Source organism: Hemitrygon akajei, unplaced genomic scaffold (assembly GCF_048418815.1).
Source record: "Hemitrygon akajei unplaced genomic scaffold, sHemAka1.3 Scf000040, whole genome shotgun sequence".
In the NCBI taxonomy this organism is placed as follows: domain Eukaryota; kingdom Metazoa; phylum Chordata; class Chondrichthyes; order Myliobatiformes; family Dasyatidae; genus Hemitrygon; species Hemitrygon akajei.
Genome location: NW_027331926.1, coordinates 8,170,251 through 8,192,530, shown reverse-complemented (window position 1 = coordinate 8,192,530; position 22,280 = coordinate 8,170,251).

Below are 22,280 nucleotides of genomic sequence, written 5' to 3'. Positions count from 1 at the left end.
CTCCAATTTCTCTCAACTGATCATCAAATGGCGCGGAAGCAAGACAGATGGAAGAGTTTGGTATTATCTACAAACCATGGCCACTCTCCGATTAACCGGAGATTCGCACTGTTGTGCGTCTTGCAATAAGCGTGATGTAGGATCCTCACCCGATGACCATGATCTAATGGTGGGTCAGACTCGATGGGCTGAATAGCCTAACTCAACTCATCTCTCTCTCTCTCTCTCTCTCTCTCTCTCTCTCTCTCTCTCTCTCTCTCTCTCTCTCTCTCTCTCTCTCTCTCTCTCTCTCTCTCTCTCTCTCTCTCTCTCACTCCCCCTTTCTCTTTCTTGTAGCGCTGACACGCAAACACAATGTCTGCGGAGAAGGGGCTTGTACTCCCGAAAGACACCGGCCGCTCTGCGATCAACACAACGAACTGCTGTGAGGTGAGACACCCAAACGCACGAAAGCGCTGACGCACACGTTCTCGAACTCGGGAAATACCAGATCCATCGAACCGCAGTGAGGAACCGGGGGGAAATGCCGATTAACAAGCACACATTTGTTCCGAGTTAAATTCCCCTCGCATCCTACAAGAAACCCCCGATATCCTCTCAGAGCTTCGTGGCAGATCTGAAGGACCCCACAGGAGTTCACTCTGACAAGCGCGTTAAATATTTATCTGTCATAAAACACTTTGTCATTTGTTGAAAGGGAAACATCAAATCATTGGCCTCTTGGGGAGAAAATCTACCAAGAAGAACCACGTTCAATACTGCACCTCGCCGTTCCACGAAGGGCATTTTACACCCCTGACCCCAGACCTGCGATTTTAACTTACGCGAGATCACCGCCACGATCAGCGGAATGCAAAGCCTGGCCGTCAGCATCATTTACAGCGCGAGGATCCCTCCGCTGTGTGGAATCGAGTGATGTTCCGTTTCAGCTCACGGGAAGTCTATCTGCGTGGCCTGCGAAAGCAATTCTCCCATTGGCTCCGTGGCAATCGTGTCACCTTCCGCAAATATATTTGCCTCTTTGGAGCGGTTTACAGTGCTGACAAGCTGTGATGACACCCGAGTTCCACGCATGCGCATTCCAAGCTGGGCGGAAATAACAGTAGACAATAGGCAATAGGTGCAGAAGTAGACCATTCGGCCCTTCGACCCTGCACCGCCATTTCGAGATCAGGGCTGATCAATTCCTATCAATACCCAGTTCCTGCCTTGTCCCCATATCCCTTAATTCCCCTATCCATAAGATACATATCTAGCTCCTTCTTGGGGGGAGGGGGGAAGGGGCATCCAGAGAATTGGCCTCCACTGCCTTCCGAGGGAGTGCATACCGCACCCCGACAACTCTCTGGGAGAATAAGTTTTTCCTTAACTCTGTCCTAAATGACCTACCACTTATTCTCAAACAATGCCCGCTGGTACTGGACTCTCGCAGCATCTGGAACATATTTCCTGCCTCTATCTTGTCCAATCCCTTAATAATCTTATGTTGCAATCAGATCCCCTCTCAATCTCCTTAATTCCAGCGTGTACAAGCCCAGTCTCTCTAACCTTTCTGCGTAAGACAGTCCGGACATCCCAGGAATAACCATGGGAATGAGGTTCCAAATACTCCGTAAATGACCCCAAATAAATGCGTTACCAGATTAGAGCTGCTAGTTCCTTACTTACGATTCCGTGATCGGGGAATCAATTCTGTGCCAGAAAGTAATCGGCCTTCGGCATAAACGCAGAGCAAGGCGGAGTGTAGCCGCCATCTTGTTTCCTTCAGTGTTGAGGTGAGTGAAGTTATTCTCACTGGTTCCGTCTCTTGACTCAGTGTTGACAACTTCACTCAGCTCGGCATCTGACTGTTTGAAAACATAGCGAATCTCTGTAAATTTTTCACAGACGCTGATCTCAATGATATTTATTACGTTCATATTTAATGTTTGCTTATTGTGTCTTTCTACACTTTGCCTTCATTTACAAATTGTTTGTCCATCTTTTTTCATGGGCTCTATTGCTATATATTAACGCATCTGCTGTAAATGCCCGGAAATTAATCTCAGGGTTGCTTGTGGTGCCACAAGTATGGAATTAAGCAGTGAAACCGGACCACACGGACCATAATTGGGTAGGTTGTGATGTGGAGAGTCCACATTATTGCAGCCTCCTCTCGTACAAACGGCCTGTTGGAGAGTCGGAAGTCAAACGGGAGAGAAGCTGCTCGAGTGGCGGCTGGGATCTTTCATTACGCTGGTTGTTTTAAGGAAGTGGATGGGCTCGGGCGGCAGAAGAAAAGGACCAGACAGGCAGTGGCCACTTTTTTTGGTACAGGAGGCATCGAAAACAAAGTCCACCTTTTTGCCAAGTGGTCACAGTTTCGCTGTACTGAGGATCGATCCGGGCTGGGCCGGTCGGTTCAGGAACCGGATGGTTGAAGTGAAGTCGCTGCCCCTGAATGATTGGTGTAGGGAATCCAGCTTCTGGCAGTTAGGTGGATTATGCAAGTGGACAACTGACCAGCGCTAATCGTTGGTTTCAAGTTTGTGCTCCCTTGCAAAGTTAACTGAAGGGGAAAATTACGCCGGCGTCACCAACTTAAACAAAGCAATCACAATTTTCACGTTATCTTATCTGCAATTTCCCCGATTGTGCGCATGACACCTGCAAGTTCTTTCAAGAAGAGAAAAACACCGGCACTTCGTCTTGGTCAAAATTGTCTGCTTGATTCGGCTAAGTCTTCTTTGGTATTTATTTGTACGTAAAGCACAGAATACTCCTTCCGAGCGACCGAGTCGAGGTCCCCCCAGCAACCAATCCATTTTCACACCTTCCTATTCACAGGACAATTAACCGACTAATCGCTACTTGGTCTCTGAGAGGAAACCGGAACACCCAGAGGAAACCCACGTGCTCAAGTGAAGGACGTATTAACTTTTCCACGCACACGCACACTTATTTGATCTTACTCCCTGTCCTCAAGAGCAAGCAGCCTCAACGTCATGGATATTCCATCCATCCCAGGTTATGTTCGCTACAGTTGGGATGGAGATACGGGAGCCTTGGATCCTACAACAACAGGTTCAGGATCAAATCATTTCCTTTTCGCCATCAGACTCCCGTATCAGTGTTTGGTAAATTCACTGATCGCAACACTGAACCCAATTGCAGTATTGTTTAATCATTTATCTAGAATGTATCTATCTATCTTTCGATCTATCAATATCTATTTATCTTTCCATTTAGTTATTTATTGTATTGCATAGTCTTTCTTCTTTTGGCCATTATCGGTTCCTTTTTTCATTTATTCTGTTGCATTTCACTATCACAGACAAGGAAAGTGTTACTGAGCCATATACCAGTGAAAGGATAGGGTGGCTGAATGTCTAATATCACGTTATTCCCATTGAAAGGTAACGGTTTAAACGGCAAACTAAGCCCTGTGAGTGGAATCTACGAACCCGATGTTAGAAACTGATTCAGGACGCCAGCATCAACAAGAGGCTTTCAAAATGCAGGTGCTATTCCGACCGAGGATTCTGTATTCGCCGTCAACAGCGCCCCCTGCAGCAGTGTCGAATCATCCTCAGAATCGGAAAGGAGATAAAGAAGGCCAGCCCATGCGGTCAACCCGCAACCTGTATGTAATTGGGGAAGGGATTCAGAACAGCCTGTGAGAAAGCGACGAGGCTTGCGACCGTAAGTGGATCCGACGTATCTAAGAACGCGGGAGTAATCATTTCTCTCGGCATCATGCTGCTTTCCGACTTTGCCGTGCCGCTGTCTGCGTTTTTCACTTTCTGACTGTGAACTATTCGCATTCAATGTGAATTACTATCGTCGCCACCTGTCCTGTTGGGGTTTTTGCTCGAGGCTTCCGTCGTTGTCAGTCGCTGTGCAGACTGAGAACGCAGAAATATGTGGCCGTGTGGTTCAGCTGCAGGCGAGAGGCGCTCAGAGTGAAGGTCAATGCCAAGTTGATTAGTCGCACATGTCTGTGATGAGCAGGGAACTGACTGAAACTATATAGAGAGAAAACCGACATTGCTGCTGTCAAATCCTAATGAATTGTCCTGGCCCGAAAGGTCGAGAGCTTATTCATTTCCAGAGATGCTCTTTGACCTGCTGAGTTTCCCTGGCATTTTGTGAGTGATCCCGTTCTGAGTGCAAAAATTCAAAGCAGAGTGATTATCAAAGCACTGTAATAAACTGTCTCATACTTGTATTGTCATGTTTTATGTATTTCATTTTGCAGTCCGGTAAGAGCGGTCTGTTCTGCTGATAGCCTGCGGGGATATTGCTGAAGATAACGAATGTGTGCTATTGAATTAGTATGGTGGATTTAGGGGGAGAATTTCTTGGCGAGGGTCATTAAGGTTGGTCTTGTATCTTTTTTTTGTTTCGGCAGGAGATGAGGAAAGATGACGCTGGGAGAACCGATCGTAGGATAGAATCCAGTGGGACACCTGTTTGTCCGAGAGGGATTGCGAGCGATGCTCGTAAGGTGGTGTTATTTCACCCGGATCAGAGGAACTGCACCTTAGTGTTCATAAGAATAAGCGGTAGAGATAACAGAGGCATTAGCAATGACCTTTCTAATATCATTAGACTCTCATATGGTGCCAGAGGATAGAAAAAATACAAATGGAACTTCATTCTTCAGGAACGGAGGAAGGTAGCAGAAAGGGAATTATAGTCCAGATAGCCTGACTTTAGTTGTTGAGAAGATGTTGGATTTAATTGTTAAGGATGCGTTAACACAGGACAGCGCAGGACAACGTCAGCATGTTCCTCTGCTGTCTCTCTCGGTAAAATGCGCAGATATCATTAGGCCCAAGGGACGTAACCATCTCAGAAATTTCCTAAAATGTTTTCTAACAACCTGCTGGGTTTCCTTGAAGAGAATATATGTAGGATAGATGAACGGGGTGCAGTGGATGTTGTCTATTTTGACCCTCAAAAGACCGTTGACAAAGTGCCACACATGAGGCTGCTTACCAAATTAAGAGGAAGTTTGCAGAGGCCCTTAGGAGAATTTATAAGAAAGTGACAAGTGATAATACCACCTTGGAAAATGCAAGGCCATGCTTTTTGGGAGCGGAATTAAATGTGCAGACTATTTGCTGATGGTGCAGAAAATCCACCAAACTGAGGTGCAAAGAGAATTGGGAGTCAGGTGCAGAACACCTAAAGGGTTAACATGCAGGTACTGTCGGAGTTGAGGAAGGAACATATGATGCTACATTCATTTCAGGAGGCTCAGAAGACAGGAGCAGTGATGCGATGCTGAAGCTTCACAAGGAACTGCTGAAGCCTCAGCGTGAGAATTGTGAACAGTTCCCGGATTCTCATGTAACAAAAGGTGTGCTGGCGTTAGAGAGTGTCCGGGTAAATTTCTCAGGGATGATTCCGGGAATGAAAGGGTTAGATATGAGTACTGTTTGAGGGTTCTGTTTGAGTTCTCGCTGGAAATTCAGAAGGATGAAGTGGGATCTCATTTCAACCTTTCGAATGTCGAAAAGCCTCCGCAGAGTGGATGTGCAAAGGATGTTTTTCCCAAGTCTGGGGTGTCTGAGACAAGAGGGCGCAGCCTCAGAATACAGAGGCGTCCACTTAAAACAGATATGCGGAGAATTTTCTTTCGCCAGAGGGTGGTGAATTTGCGGAATTTGCTACCACAGTCAGCTGTGGAGGCCGTGTCGTTAAGTTTATTTAAAGCAGAGATTTATAGATTGTTGACTGGTCACGATATAAATCGTTACGACGGAAAGGCCGGGAAATAGCGGAGAGGAAGGGAAATAGAAGATCAGCCATGACTGAGCAGACTCGATGGGCCAAATGACTTTATTGTGCTCCTGTATGTTGCGGATTTATGGCCTTTTGGACTTAAATCGGTTAGAGTTACGGGCACTTAAAAAAAAAATCCTTTTTCGCTTAGGCTCTCTGCCACGCTGATTAGTTGCAAATGCCGGTGATGAGCAGGGATCAGACTGAAATTATATAGAGAGGAAACGTACATTGCTGCTGTCAAGTCGCAATAAATGGTCTTGGCCCGAAACGTCGAGTGCTTATTCATCTCCAGAAATGCTGCCTGACCTGTTGAGTTGCCGCAGCAATTTTCTGTGTGATTCCGCTCTGTTTAAAAGTCAAACTGTAATAACCTGGTTCATATATGTTGTATGTATTTAATTTAGCAGTTGGGTAAGATCAGTCCCTTCTGCTGGCAACCTGCTTGGATTACTGTTAAAGATTAGGAATGTGTGCCATCCGACTTGCAAGGAAGAATCAGAGGGAGGTTTTCTTGGTGAGGGACAGTAGCTTGGTCTTGATTTATTTATTTTTTTTGGTTTGCCGGGAGATGAGGAAAAATACCGATCGGAGGATACAATCCGGCGAGAGATCCGTTTGTTTGAGATGGATTGCGAGCGACATCCGGAAGATGGTGCCTTCTGTCGCGTTGACGGAGGGCCCAGCGCGCGAGTGACAACGAAGTTCTGCTGTACATTGACTGTTTAATTAGAATGGGCTTTCATCTTTTTGTTCTTCGTTACTAACACCATCGCTAAGTTGTTACGTACACGCAACCCTGTTTAAATCTCAACAGCGACGGAACACACCTGGAGTCTGGTTTTGCTGTTAGCAAAACACTATTTTTATCGTAACTACGTAATATTGTAACTTCAACCAGGTAAGTGAAGAGGCGACGGTGTTATTCATTTATAGATGTAAATAAAGTTACCGAACTTATTGAAGCTTCAGTGGTAAGTTATATAGTCTTACGATGGTATGTAAGGAAAGTTGAATTCAGTTCACAGGCTAATTAGTGCGAGATGTTCGTACTCCAAAGGCGAATGTTGTGAGAAAGCAATTACGTCGATATTATACAGATTCCACTACAGCAATACAAAATAACAATAGAAGTAGCTTTTATCTCCGGCGTTGTTCCAGTCCACACCCACGAAGTATCACCGACAGTTATCTTCAGCGAAAATCCTTTCAACACAGGTTGTACAAGACCCGAATTCAGCTCCAGGTCAACCCAGAGTGGTGGCCACAGGATACCCAAACAGAATCCACATTTGAATTATCACCAACAGTCGCTTATTACAAAGCGGACCCTCTACAAGGCGACCACCCAGGCAGGAGATTCAACAATGTTACCCCAAACACACAACCTGATAACCACTTGTCCACTTCCACGACATACGAAATAACAGTGATTTGCTACAGGGCTACAGTTCTTCAGTGAAGTACCACACGCAGACAAAGGGTGAACACGCACGTGGTACTCACAGATGAGTTCCCCTCACCAAGACAGACAGACAGACAGACATACTTTATTGATCCCGAAAAAAATGGGGTTTCGCTCCCACTCCTGCGGATTAACAAAGAGACAATCAGCCTTTCGTAGCCGAATGGAAACAAACTCACCCTCACGGGCTACTTACAGAGAGTGTCCAAACAGTGATCTCCTTGTCATAGGTTTCTTCTGTTTCAAATCCATCTCTCCTCTCTTCTTTTCCTGCAAACTTGCTCAAGTTGCAGAACACTTGTGGGAGTCATTTATCAATACTCAGGATCGATCTCAACTCACCCCGTTTGGGCTACTGAAAGTTTAAACCAGGGACAGACTTTCATTGAGCGAATCCATCTTGCCTCTAACTGTGTCTGTCTCTGTGTACTTGCATATTTAAAACATGTTGCAGAGAAACCATAACGTCGATTTTACATCACCTAACTTCACTCTCTCTCTCCCCCTCTCTCTCTCTCTCTCTCTCTCTCTCTCTCTCTCTCTCTCTCTCTCTCTCTCTCTCTCTCTCTCTCTCTCTCTCACTCTCTCTCTCTCTCTCTCTCTCTCTCTCTCTCTCTCTCTCTCTCTCTCTCTCTCTCTCTCTCACACACAGGCGGCCGGCGCTCTCTCTTTCTCTTTGTCACGGTTTAGCGGTTTAGACACGGTTCTACAAGACACAGATTCCATCAGAAACACCTAGGATTCCATCTCAAAGTTAAGATTCATAAATATACTCTCTTTAATCATATGCTGTCTGTTATTTCATTGCGCTATTTATTTAACAGGGTTGCAAATTACTCAGTAGCAAAACCAATCGGGATTTGGTTTGGAATCGAGCCATCTCAATCTCAGTAGTTTTGGGGGGACCGGAGAGTACTTTGCCTGGACTTCGGCAGCCAAAGAAGCCGTGTGCCGGGATCAGTACATATACGTTTCTAAATACCACGAGATGCATTCTCTTGCTGGGAAACTCAATAAATCCCTAATAGAAAAATAACCACGATAGAATCAACGAAAGACAGCATCCACAGTCGTTCAAACGGTCAGAGTAAGATCAGTCTCGTCTGAGCTCTGTCCTTAACAAGACGCCTTCGGGAAGGGCGCTCACTGGAAGTTTTTCTTGATATCATGACTGATTTATTGTCCTTCTTAACCCCATTGTCTTCCCTTCCCCCCGGAACATTTGAAAACATTTGCCATTGGCAACCTTGCTGTCTGCGCTTTAAACAAAAGGTCATGCGGACTGATTTCAATCTATTTCACCACGTGGTTATATTCTATGTAACAGTATCGTGCACAATCTAGGTTTGTTTTATAAGAGGTTGAAAGACATCCCAGAACCATCCACACTGGTGAGCTGAAAGATGAACCGATACTTGTCCCAGCTGACATTTCATCAACCTCACCCTCACATCAATTTACCAGCAGCCCTCCCAAGCTGAGTGAGGTGGATGAGGCAGTGAAGATGGCAAGGTCGGTATCAGCGCCAGGCACTAACGGTGTTCCATATTGCGTCTACTAATAAGCCCCGGATGTTCTGAAGTTTCTCTGGAGAAACATGAGGGCTGCGTGGGATTAGCAAGCAATCCCCAAAGCCTGGGGAAGAGCGGGTGGAATTCTGATCCGAAAAGAAAAGTATTCGTCCTCCATACAACATTTGCGCTAAATAAACATTCTGAACATAGAAGGCGAGATCTTTTTCAGCATTTTGGCGCAAGGACTCACAAAGTATCTGAAACAAACAAATTTCATTGATACGTCAATCCAAAAGGCTGGCATAGCAACTTCTCGGGACACCTTGAACATACCAGCGTCATGTGGCATCAAATCCAGATGGTTAAGAAAGAAGGAAAGGATCTGCATGTCTTGTTCCTCGACCGGGACAACGCCTGTGGAGCAGTTCCTCATTCCCTACTGTGGACTGCTTTTGAATTCTTTCAGATGCTTGCAATAGTAACAAATCTGGTAAAACACTGCCTCTGGGAATTGCAAGTTTGTCTCACAACACCAGAATTCACCACAGCTTTGCAACCAGTGGAAGTAGGCAGCATGGCGGGGTGCACCATCTCCCCACTGACCTTCACTGAAGTACTCGAGCTCATTATCAGAGCATCAAAATGAGATACAGGAGGAAAACGACTACAGTTTGATCAAGGGTTACCACCGATATGAACCAAGAATGACGATATAACAATACTGACGAAATTGTCCCCTGGAAAAGCTTCCTCAATGCATCACATGGGCGACAATGAAGATCAAGCCCAGCAAGAGAGAAGCATCTCCATTCTCAAAGGTCAGACACCGCTAAACTCCCACTTCCCTTCTGAGTCACAGATTCAATCTAAGTGCCTGAGACCCGAACACTGTGACTGAACACTGTTAGGTGATTCTCCTGCGCCTCCCCCCACCAAACTCCGCGACGGTATCGCAAACGTTGAAGGAGGTCGTCACATAGGAACTCTTCCCTGGCTCTTTCAGCTATTTCTCCTTCCTGGCTGTCACACTGTCTCCACTGCCTTGCGCCCTGGGTGTAACTCCCTCTCTATATGTCTTGTCTATCATTACTTCAGCCTCCCGAATGATCTGGAGCTCGTCCAGTTCAGCCTTTACCTCCTTAACGCGGATTGTCAAAAGCTGAGCTGAACGCAGCTCTCACTTTCTCTGTGCCTTCCCTGATCCCGCAATGGGAGCATTCAACTAACCTGCCTGACACCTTTCTTATCTTATCTGATCGGATATAAAGAAGGGAAAGGAAAAAAAGTTTTTCGCCACGTGCTTTTCTTTTATTTGCCTACTTTGACTGAAGCCTCCCTGCGCTGACGCCTCGGCGAGCAGAAGCCTGAAGATCACCTGCTTGACTGTCAATTCAGACGATGGCTAATGCAGTTCACCCTGGCTTCCTCCTGCTGATCAAACGGAAACGCCGCCTGGACCCTTATCAAAGCTCTTTTTCACTGTAAGGATCCTCTGTCGTTTTTTATACCCGTGCTGAGTGAAGTCCTCTCCTCCAAGATCACCCGATGTCCAGATTGGCGGCTGGTTCTACGCTCTCTTATGGAAAATCATTATTTTGCAAATATCGAACTCGACATCATTGTCAATCTACTGTAATTTCCAAGAACTATCAATGCAATAACCATGTTTAATCTGTTTATATCATGTTATTGTTTATTTGGTTGTTTTTATTTGCTCCGTGTACCTTATAATGTTATAATGGGTGACTTCAATCTACATATAGATTGGGTGAATCAAATTGGTAAGGGTGCTGAGGAAGAGGATTTCTTGGAACGTATCGGGATGGTTTTCTCAACCAACATGTCGAGGAACCAACTAGAGAGCAGGTCACCCCAGATTGGGTATTGAGCAATGAGTAAGAGTTAGTTAGCAATCTTGTCGTGCGAGGCCCCTTGGGTAAGAGTGACCATAATATGGTGGAATTCTTCATTAAGATGGAGAGTGACATAGTTAATTCAGAAACAAAGGTTCTGAACTTAAAGAAGGATAACTTTGAAGGTAAGAGACGTGAATTAGCTAAGATAGAGAGGCAAATTATACTTAAAGGGTTGACAGTGGATATGCAATGGCAAGCACTTAAAGATCGCATGGATAAACTACAACAGTTGTTCATCCCAGTTTGGCAAAAGAATAAACCTGGGAAGCTAATGCACCCGTGGCTGACAAGGGAAATTAGGGATAGTATCAAGTCCAAAGAAGAAACAAATAAATTCGCAAAAAAAAAAAGCGGCACACCTGAGGACTGGGATAAATTCAGAGACCAGCAGAGGAGGACAAAGGGCTTAATTATTAAATGGAAAAAAGATTATGACAGAAAGCTGACAGGGAACATAAATGTGACTGTAAAAGCTTTTATAGATACGTGAAAAGAAAAAGATTGGTCAGGACAAATGTAGGTCCTTTACAGTCAGAAACAGGTGAATTGATCATTGGAAACAAAGACATGGCATACCAATTAAATAACTACTTTGGTTCTGTCTTCACTAAGGAGGACATAAATAATCTTCCGGAAATAGTAAGGGACCGAGGGTCTAGTGATATTGAGGAACTGTGGGAAATACATGCTAGTCGTGAAGTGAAGTTAGGTAAATTGAAGGGATTAAAGGAAGATAAATCCACAGGGCCAGATGGTCTGCATCCCAGAGTGCTAAAGGAAGTAGCCCAAGAAATAATGGATGCATTAGTGATATTTTTTCAAAACTCCTTAGATTCTGCATTAGTTCTTGAGGATTGGAGGGTGGCTAATGTAAAACCACCTTTTTAAAAAAAGGATGGAGAAAGAAACCGTGGAATTATAGACCGGTTAGTCTGATGTCGGTGGTGGGGAAAATGCTAGAGTCGGTTATCAAAGATGTGACAACAGCACATTTGGAAAGAGGTGAAATCATCGGACAAAGTCAGCATGGATTTGTGAAAGGAAAATCATGTCTGACGAATCTTACAGAATGTTTTGAAGATGTAACTAGTAGAGTGGATAGGGGAGAGCCAGTGGATGTAGTATATTTAGATTTTCAAAAGGCTTTTGACAAGGTCCCACCCAGGAGAATAGTGTGCAAACTTAAAGCACACGGTACTGGATGTATATTGATGTGGATAGAGAATTGGTTGCACACAGGAAGCAAATAGTGGGAGTAAACGGGATCTTTTCAGAATGGCAGGCAATGACAAGTGGGGGACCGAAAGGCTCAGTGCTGGGACCCCAGTGGTTTACAATATGTATTAATGATTTAGACGAGGGAATTAAATGCAGCTCACGTTTGCGGATGACAGGAAGCTGGGCGGCGGTGTTAGCTGTGAGGAGGATGCTAACAGGATGCAGGGTGATTTGGATAGGTTAGGTGAGTGGACAAATTCAGGGCAGATGCAAATTAATGTGGATAAATGTGAGCTTATCCACTTTGATTGCAAGAACAGGAAAACAGATTATTATCTGAACGGTGGCCGATTAGGAAAAGGTGAGATGCAACGAGACCTGGGTGTCATTGTACACCAGTCATTGAACGTGGACATGCAGGTACAGCAGGCGGTGAAAAAGGCAAATTGTATGTTGGCATTTATAGCAAAAGGATTTGAGTAAAGTATCAGGGAGGTTCTACTGCAGTTGTACAAGGCCATGGTGAGACCGCACCTAGAATATTGTGGGCAGTTTTGGTCACCAAATCTGAGGAAAGGCATTCTTGCCATAGAGGGAGTACAGAAAAGGTTCACCAGATTGATTCCTAGGATGGCAGGACTTTCATATGAAGAAAGACTGGATCGACTAGGCTTCTACTGTCTGGAATTTAGAAGATTGCGGGGGCATCTTATTGAAACGTATAAAATTCTAAAGGGATTGGACAGGCTAGATGAAGGAAGATTGTGTCCTATGTTGGGGCAGTCCAGAACGAGAGGTCACAGTTTAAGGATAAAGGGGAAGCCTTTTAGGACCTAGATGAGGAATTACTTCTTCAAACAGAGAGTGGTGAATCTGTGGAATTCTCTGCCACATGAAACAGTTGACGCCGGTCAATTGGCTATATTTAAGAGGAAGTTAGATATGGCCCTTGTGGCTAAAAAGGCTCAGAGGCTATGGAGAGAAAGCAGGTACAGGGTTCTGAGTTGGATGATCAGCCATGATCATACTGAATGGCGGTGCAGGATCGAAGGTCCGAATGCACCTATTTTCTATGTTTCTATGTTTCCTTTCCAGATTGGTTGTATATCAATGTCCAGCTGTGTGTCAATAAGGTTCTCAATTTTGTGCCAATTTACAGACACGACACGCATCCGTGGAGAGCAGATTGCTGGGATTATTAGGTACACGACCAATATGCTTTTGAATCGCTTCTCTGACTATTTGCAAATAAAGGGTTAACTGCACCTGTCATTCCGTAGAACCTAATTAAGCGAGTGTCCGTGGGGATTGTCGACGTCACCGCGGAGGTGTGGCTGCTGCCTAACTGTTCTATTGATATGTCCCCCTCTCAACGCCAGTCCGAGTCAGAGACGCCAGTCTACGCGATCAGAGACAAGCGGGCTCCAGGTAGAGAGAGGAGAGAGGCTGGATCGGGAACAGGATCTGGAGTCTTCCCGCAATGGATCAGCAAAATACATCACGTAACGCTGCGGCATCTTTAAGGAATATTGACCTGGCGTATCCATATCTGGATAAAAATCCTAAAGGAATACCGTTGGATTTTCGAATCTATCAGGCGCTTAGTACCGTCAAAATGATTTATTATCCTATACTCGCCATTGTAGCTGTCCCTGGTAAGAGTCTCGTCTCTTCCTCCTGAATAACGTTGAAAAATATAAGTAAGCTTCTCTTTCATACCTGTTCTCTAACGACGCACTAATTGCATGGCAGGAATCTCAAACCGGTACCGCTTCAGCAACACTGGCTGAGTGAATTACGGAAGTTCTCTCTCCAGCTTTGGGGCTGTCAGCGTCCCGGTTACATTTCTGTCTGGCAAACATTATCTGTGTCTCTTTTCCTGTCAAACACTGCCATCAAGTGGCCTCTCATGCACCTTCACTCACAGAGAAGCAAGTTCGAGCGCACACAAGCTCTCCGCACAGTGCGCACCCTCCAATCCAGGCAGTATTCAGGTAAATTACATCTGCATCCTCTGTGAAACATACACATGCTTCCGGTATTTTATGCTGGTTTGCAGCAGCAGCAGCAGCAGTAGCAGCAGCAGGCTAACAAGAAGGCAAATGGGATATTGGCCGTCATTGCTATATGCGGAAATTTAAGAATAGGCCGCACAAGGTACTGGTGAGACGGTAGCTGGAGTACTGCGCCCGGAACTAGTCTCCTGACTTGAGAAGCGATTTACTGGCGTTGTAGTCGTTTCCCCATTTTGATTCCAGACATGCGGTGGCGAGATTATAAGGAAAGTTTGAGTCGACTCGGACTGCAAGCACTGGAATTCAGAAGGATCAGAGACGATCTTTTTAGTAACATATAAAAATACTAAAGTGATAGATAAGACAAGGACAGGAAGGTCGTTTCCACAGGTAGGTGAGACTAGAGCTAGGGGACATAGACTGCAGTTTCTGGGGAGTGAATTTCGGACGGAGATGAATTCGCCTATTCGGCTACTAATTCTTCTGCTCTAATGTTCTCTCGTATTTACAGATGAAGGAAGTTGAATTTCTGTTGCCGTGATACTTGGCACTTAATCACTTATCCTACTCCTGACGCCAAAGATCAGAATACATTCCAGCCATCCATTGATATCACTGCGTAGCCCATAGGGCTCGGGAGTTGAATTCGGACATTCGAGCACCGAGGCCTCTCCGCCATTCCAACACAGCTGATTTATTACCCCTCTCAACCACCTTCTGGCGGCCATTCTCCATATCCATTGACGCCCCTACGAATCAGGGGTATATCACTCTCTGCTGCAAATGTTGGAAACGAACAGACTCCCATAGCCGTCTGTGCCGTGAAAGTCCACATATTCAGCAGCCTCTGTCTAAACAAATGTCCATGTACCTCTGTTGTAAAATCATGTTGTTCTATTGGAAATTTTCATCCTCTAGTTGAAGACTCCACATCTGCAAAAGCTATCGTCTCCACGTCCACGAAATCCGGCCTTGCAAAATTCGATAGGTTTCAATGAGATTTCACTAATTGTTCTGAACTTCCTCACTACCCATTTAATAATAGCTCTCCATAATCTCCTTAGTAGAAGCATTGCTTCAATGTCCACCTCCGTTCTCGGAAAAGCAATCGATTAAAATAGTTGATTTCAGAGAATCTTTTAATCCAAGTCTGTGTAAATGGTCTTTATTTCCCTCCGCATAGTGAACGTGGTGACAATCGGCATCCTGTCGCGGGGAAAGTGCGGTCTCTCCAAAGGCGTCACAAGGTACCTGGTTGCCATGGTAGCAGCGGATCTACTGGTCGTTCTCTTCGATCTGGTATTGAACAAGATTCCGTTGAGTTACATGCCAGTGGAGGTTTTCCTCTGGTCGGATCGTGTTGGCGTATGTAATATCCACGCAGTCATGCTCTACACCGTCACGGACTGTTCTGTCTGGTTCACCGTCACTTTCACCTTTGATCGATTTGTCGCCATTTGTTTTCAGAAGCTAAAACGAAATTACTGCAACGGGAGAGCGGCGGCTCTGGTTCTGGGGACAGTGACTGTGCTGAGCTGCCTAAAGAACATTTTCTGGTACTTTTTGCTCGATGGGGCATATTCCACGTCACTTTGGTTCATGCTCTGTTTACGTTCTTTCCGTATTCTCCTATCACTGGAGACAATATTTCTGCTGATTCATTCCCTCCTCACCCCAATATTCCCCTTTCTCTAGATTCTCCTGTTAAACAGTTTAACCATCAGACACGTCTTAGTGGCCAGCCGAGCCCGGAGGAGACTCCGTGGTTCGCGCGATGGCGAGACGCTCGCCGACCCGGAGATGAAGAACCGCAGGCAATCGCTCCTGTTAATGCTGGTGATGTCGGGGAATTTCATCCTGCTGTGGGCGCTGCTGACCGTGTATTCCGTATTGGATAACTTGTTTCTTTACACTAACTTTTCTCCCCCGAATAGTCCGCGTGAACTGGGTTACATGCTTCAACTCCTGAGCTGCTGTACCAACACGGCTCTTTACGCCGTGGCCCAGACCAGGTTCAGGGTACAGTTCAAGGAGACGGTGAAATATCCCTACTGTCTCATGATAAAGTTCACTCGGCGTTGTCAGGAAAGCATTAATCGTCAGTGACGCCCCAAAATACCCCATGTGCAGTCCACCGGGGCTGTGGCCGGCCGCGATTAGCTCCCGCACTTCATCCCTCCATGGACCATCAGGAAAAAGCAGTGTCCCACTCTACCTACACTCCGCACTTTCCAGATTAATTTCTTCATGGGTTCCCTGTAATGTCTCCATCAGTTCCACCAAGTGGGTGATTCTACCCTTATTTGCATGCTACGCCTTAACATCACCACAGCGATACGACTGTGGTGCCCTGCCGTATTCCGTGAGGCCCGAATGCCTGCTCAGGTATGCTCGACGAAGCTCCTTCTCTTTCCACTAGCGAGGGATGTTGCTTACAAGAGCTCCTGCCTTTGAACCGTTCAGGAAGACTGGTTATCCTGAACAGAGTGAAAGTCTCCGCTTTCAGCAATAGAACACACCTGGAGTCTGATTTTGCTGTTAACAATCACTATTTTGTTAGTATCTATGTAATATAGTAATTTGAATCAGATAAACCAAGGTGTGTAAAAAAATAAAGTTCCCAAACTTATTCAAGATCAGGTGGCAAGTGTTACAGTCTGAAGATGGTATGTAAGAAATTTCTGTTTAGTTTAAATGCACATAAGTTGAAGTGAGGGAGAGATATTTGTAATCCAAACAAACAGGTGTCGTCCATATTCTCGCTGTTCTCTGAATCCTCACACGAAACATCACTAACAGTAGCTTATCACAAGTCGGACGTCTCCAAGGGATCCACTACCCAGGCAAGGGTGTTTACGCCGTTATATTCCACAAGGTTACCACAATCAAACACGTGATAGCTACATATCCGTATCCACGACGTACGAAATATCTCCAACAGTGACTTCCAGAGGGGTGCATTTCTTCAGTGAACTACCACACCCAGTCAAAGGTAAACACACACGTGGTATTCACAAAGCTTTTCCCCTCACCAGAGAAACACTCCTGCGGATTAACTCTGTGACAACCACACTTTCGTATCCGAATGGAAACGAACTCATCCTCACTGGCTGCTTGGAGACAGAGTCCAAACAGTGATCTCCTTGTCACAAGGTTTCTTCTCTTTGAAACCTTACCCTCTTCTCCTCTCTGCAACTTTCTTCTACTTTCAGCGACTTGTGAGAGTCATTCATTAATACTCTGGATCGATCTCAACTCAACCATTTCGGCTGCTGACTGTTTACACCAGCGGCGTACTCACTGGTGTCTCCCATTGAACAAATTGATCTTGACTCTGACAGTCTGTCTCTATCTCCTTGTATATGCGAAAAAAAGGTACAGGAAAATGTAAACATTCATGGTCCACCAAATGACGCCACCTCACTCACCATGGCAATGTAGCAAATTTTAGAGTCTGCAGAAATCCGGCAGTATCTCAACGTCAATCTTAATTCTCTCGGCCTTCTTGAAGTGACAGTCCAATGAAAGAATGAACCCTGGGGGTATATAACAGTCAAAACACCTGCCCGTTCACAGGTAATTCAGTAACTCTGCTGTTTGGGTCACTCATCTGCAGAAATACAAACGTAGATTTGTATGCCGCCAGCAGGTGGCAGATTCTGATGGAGAGATTTTATGTTGTAACTCAGGAATCTCATTGTCATCACAAGGCATAAAGAACAGTCCATAGTTAATGTCCGACAGTGAATCCTCTGGGATTTGTGATATATATAAAACAGATTAGGATGTCTGCAAATAGGGGAAATAATAATCTTGCAGATGACACAAAACTATTTATTTGCAACCATATACAAAGCATCGGGCAATGTTCATGCGGTAGGTTCAAATGCCCTCTAAAGGGCAAGACGTTTACACAGAGTGTAGTGGGAACATGGGATGCACTTCATGTTGTGGTGTTCGAGGCATAAGGACAAGTGGCCTTTAAAAGATGCCGAAGCAGACAGAGGTCGATGGGGAAAATGGAAGGATATGCTCATTTTACAAGCAAAATTGATTAGTTAGCAATTATAGAAACACAGAAAATCTACAATACATTACAGGAACTTCGGAACACAATTTTTTGCCGAGCTTTACTTTATTAATTTATTATTTACTTTATTAATTAGCTGGTGTTACCAATAAGTCTCTATTTTTTTTAAGCTACATGTGCCTATCCAGGAGTATCTTAAAAACCCTATCGTATCTGCCTTCACCACCGTCAGCGGCAGGTCATTACACGTAAGCACCAATCTCTGCGTGGAAAATGTAACCTGACATCTCCAGTACCACCTACCAGCGGCTTAAAACTGTGCCCTCTCCTGATAGCCATTTCAACCCTGGGATAAAGTCTCTGACTATTCACATGATCAATGTATCTCATCATCTTATACAGCTATATAAGGCCAACACTCATCCTCCGTCACTCCAAGGAGAAAAGACCTATTCTCGTAAGGTATGCTACCGAATTCAGGCAACATACATGTAAATCTGCTCTACACCTTATCTATGTTTTCCACATCCTTCTTGCTTTGAGGCGACTAAATCAGAGCACAGTACTACAAGTGGGGTTGACCAGGGTCCAGTATAGCTGCAACGAAACCTCTCGCCTCTTGAACACAATCCCAGGACTGATGAAGGCGAAAGTTCCAGACGCCTTCTTAACCACAGAGTCAACGTGCGCAGCTACTTTGAGCGTCCTATGGACTCGGACCACAGTATCCTTCTGAACCTTGAAACTGCCAAGGATCTTGCCAATAATACTATATTCTGCCATTATATTTGAGCTACCAAAACGAACCACTTCACACTTATCTGGGTTGAACACCAGCTGCCACTACTCTGCCCAGGTTTCCATCCAATCAATGTCCCGCTGGAACTTCTGACAGCCCTCTACACTATCCAATATACTCCAACCTTTGTGTCATCAGCAAGTTTACTAACCCATACTTCCAGTTCACCGATATGCATGCAGTATATGACCCGTCTACAAACTGTCTTTGCCTTCGGTGTGCAAGCCAGTTCTGGATACTCAAAGCAATGTCCCCTTGGATCCCATGCCTTCGTACTTTCTCAACAAGCCTTGCATTGGGTACCTTTTTAAATGCCTTGCTGAAATCCATATACACTACATCTACTGCTCTTCCTTCACCTCCATGTTTAGTCAAATCGGCGAAACATTCAATTACTGATGTAATGTATGACCTGCCCTGGTCAAAGCCATGCTGACTATTCCTAATCATATTATACCTATCGAAATGTTCATACACCCTGCCTCTCACGATCGTCTTCATTAACTTACCAACCACTGAAGTAAGTCTCACTGGTCTGTAATTCCCTGCGCTATCTCTACCCCCTTTGTTGAATAATGTAACAACATCCGCAAACCGCCAGTCCTACGGAATCTCTCGCGCCGCAACTGATGATGCAAAGATCATCGTCAGAGGCTCAGCAATCTCCACCCTTATCTCCTGCAGTTACCTGGGATACGTCTCATCCGGTGCCGGCGACTGATCCAACCTGATACATTCTAAAACTCCAGCACCATCTTTCCTAATATGTAGATCCTCAAGTTTTTCAGTTAGCTGTAAGTCATCACTACAGTCACCCAGAAACTTCTCCACAGTGAATACTGAAATAAGGAATGCATTAGGTGCCTCTCCTATTTCTTCCGCTTCCATACACACTTTCCCACTGTTACACGTGATAGCTCTTATGCTTTCAGGTCTTATCCTCTTGCTGCTCACATACTTGTAGAATAAATTGTGGTTTTCTTTCATCCTGCCCGCCAAGTCCTTCTCATGACATCTTTTGTCTCAACTAATATCCTTTTTAAGCTTCTCCTGTTAGTCTTTTAGAATCGCCTAGATCTCTAACATTACATAGCTCTCTGAAATTTTTGAAAACATTTTTCTTTATTGACTGGCTTTATTACAGTCTTTGCACAACACGGTTCCTGTACCCTACCACGACTTCCCTGTCTCATTGGAACGCTCGTATCCAGTGGTGCGCGCAAATATACGCCGAACATTTGACACATTTCGTCCATTCAATTCACTGAGAAAATCTGTTCCAAATTTAAGCTTCGAATCTCGTCCCTGATATCCTCGGAATTCTTCTTCCTCCAATTAAACGCTTTTCTAACTTGTCTGTTCCTATCTCTCTCCAATGCCATTGCAAAGGAGGTAGAATTATGATCACTGTCTCCTAAATGCTCTGCCACTGAGAGATCTGATACTCGACCAGTTTTCTTTCCCAATACCAAACCAGGTACAGTCTCCCCTCTTGTAGGCTCATCTACATATTTTATCAAGAAACCTTCATGAACACATCTAGCAAACTCAATCCCATCTAATCCCTCCCTCTAGGGAGCTGCAATCGATATTTGGGAAATTAAAATCTCCCATCACGGCAATTCTGCTATTATTACACATTTCCAGGATATCTTTCCCTATCTGCGCCTCGATATCCCTGTTACTATTGTGCGGCCTATAAAAAAATCACCCAGTAAAGTTGTTGACCATTCCTGTTGCAAAACCTAACCCTCAGAGACCTGTAGATAATCCCACCATTACGCCCACCTTTTCTGCAGCCGTGACACACTCTCTGATCAACAGTGCCACGCCCACTCCTCTTTTGCTTCCCCCCTGTCCCTGGCCTCCCAAGTCCCTGTAATAGTCATAGCTCCAAGTACTGATCCACGCTGTAAGCTCATCCGCTTTCTTCACAATACTCCTTGCGTTAAAATGGACTCATCTCAAACTGTCAGTGTGAGCACGTCCCTTCTCTATCACATGCCTATCCTCCCTCTTACACTATCTACATGTTTTCTCTTTTTGTAAGCCAATCTCCTCTTCCTCAGTCTATTCCGTTCGGTTTCCACCACCTAGCAATTCTACTTGAAACTCTCCTCATTAGCCTCAGCAAACCGCCCCACCAGGCGGTTATTGGTCGCCCAAGGTTTCAGTTGCAACAGTCCTTTTGGCACAGGTCATACCTTCTCCTAAAGTGGACTCAATGGTCCATAAATGTCCACTGCTTCAATCCCTCAGTCAGACATTTATCCTCCACCTGATTCTATTCCTATCTTCACCGTTTCGTGATAAATCAATGATCCCGAGATTACTACAATTGCGGTCCTGTTTCTTAACATCCTTCCTGACACCCTGTAATATTTTTTTCTGGACCTTTCCTTTTTCCTACCAATGACATTAGTTTCAATATGGACCACGACCTCTGGTTATTCTCCCTCCTGCTGTAGGATATCTTAGACACGATCTTAAACAACCCGGAACAAGGCACCAGGGAAGCAAACTACCATCCCAGTTTCTTTCCGGCGTCCACAGAATCGCCTGTCCAAACCCTAATTATAGAGTCCGCTATCACTACTGCCTTCCCCTGATTTTCCCTATCCTTTTGAGCCACACGTCCTGACTCTGAGCCAGAGGCACGGCCACTGTTGCTTCCCCCAGGTAGGCTGTCCCACCAACATCAGTACTCCAATTGTTGTACTTATTATCAGGAGGTACCACAGATGGGGCAATCTCTAGTACCTGACTCTTTCCTTTCCCTCCCGTGATTGTGACGCACTTGTCTGTCTCCCGTGGCCACGGTGGGGCCTCCTGCCTGTAACTCCTTTCTCTTGCCTTCTCGCTCTCCCATGACCATATGAACGTCATCGAGCTTCAGTTCGACACATCGGGTCCAGATATGGCCGTCCAGGAATCTGGGAGATTTCAGGACCTCGAACATCTGACACCAAGCACAGAACACCGGCCTCACACACATTTATTCTTTCCGCAACTGACACCGGCACACTTACCTCACCGTTGCAGACTGCCTGATTGGAGTATGTGACGGCCGTCGTGCTGAAGGTTGGTCGCATTTCTGATATGACTGTCCAAGGCTACACGTCGTATCGGAAGAATTGGAAGGTCTTTAGATTCCATGGCGTGGCTCTGCAGGTAAAGAATAGCATCAGCTCAGTAAAAACATGTGACATCGGATCGTAATCTGTGGAATCATTCCGGGTTGTTTTAAGAAACTGACAGGGTAAAAGGATCCTCATTGGAGGTATATGCAGGCTTCTCGACAGATCTAGAATACAGACCACAGGTTGCGATGGGGAAAATGTGTGCATAAATGTCGATGTTATGATAGCCATGGGATTGTTCTACATGCAGCTCGATTGGGTTGGTTTGTTTTTAAAATCTGTCCTTAACCCGACTTGTGGATCAGCTATACCTGATTGGGTAATATGCAATGAATCAGAAATGATTAGGGAGCTTAAGGTAAACGAACATTTGGGAAGCACTCATTACAATCCAGTTGAGTTCAATTTCAAATA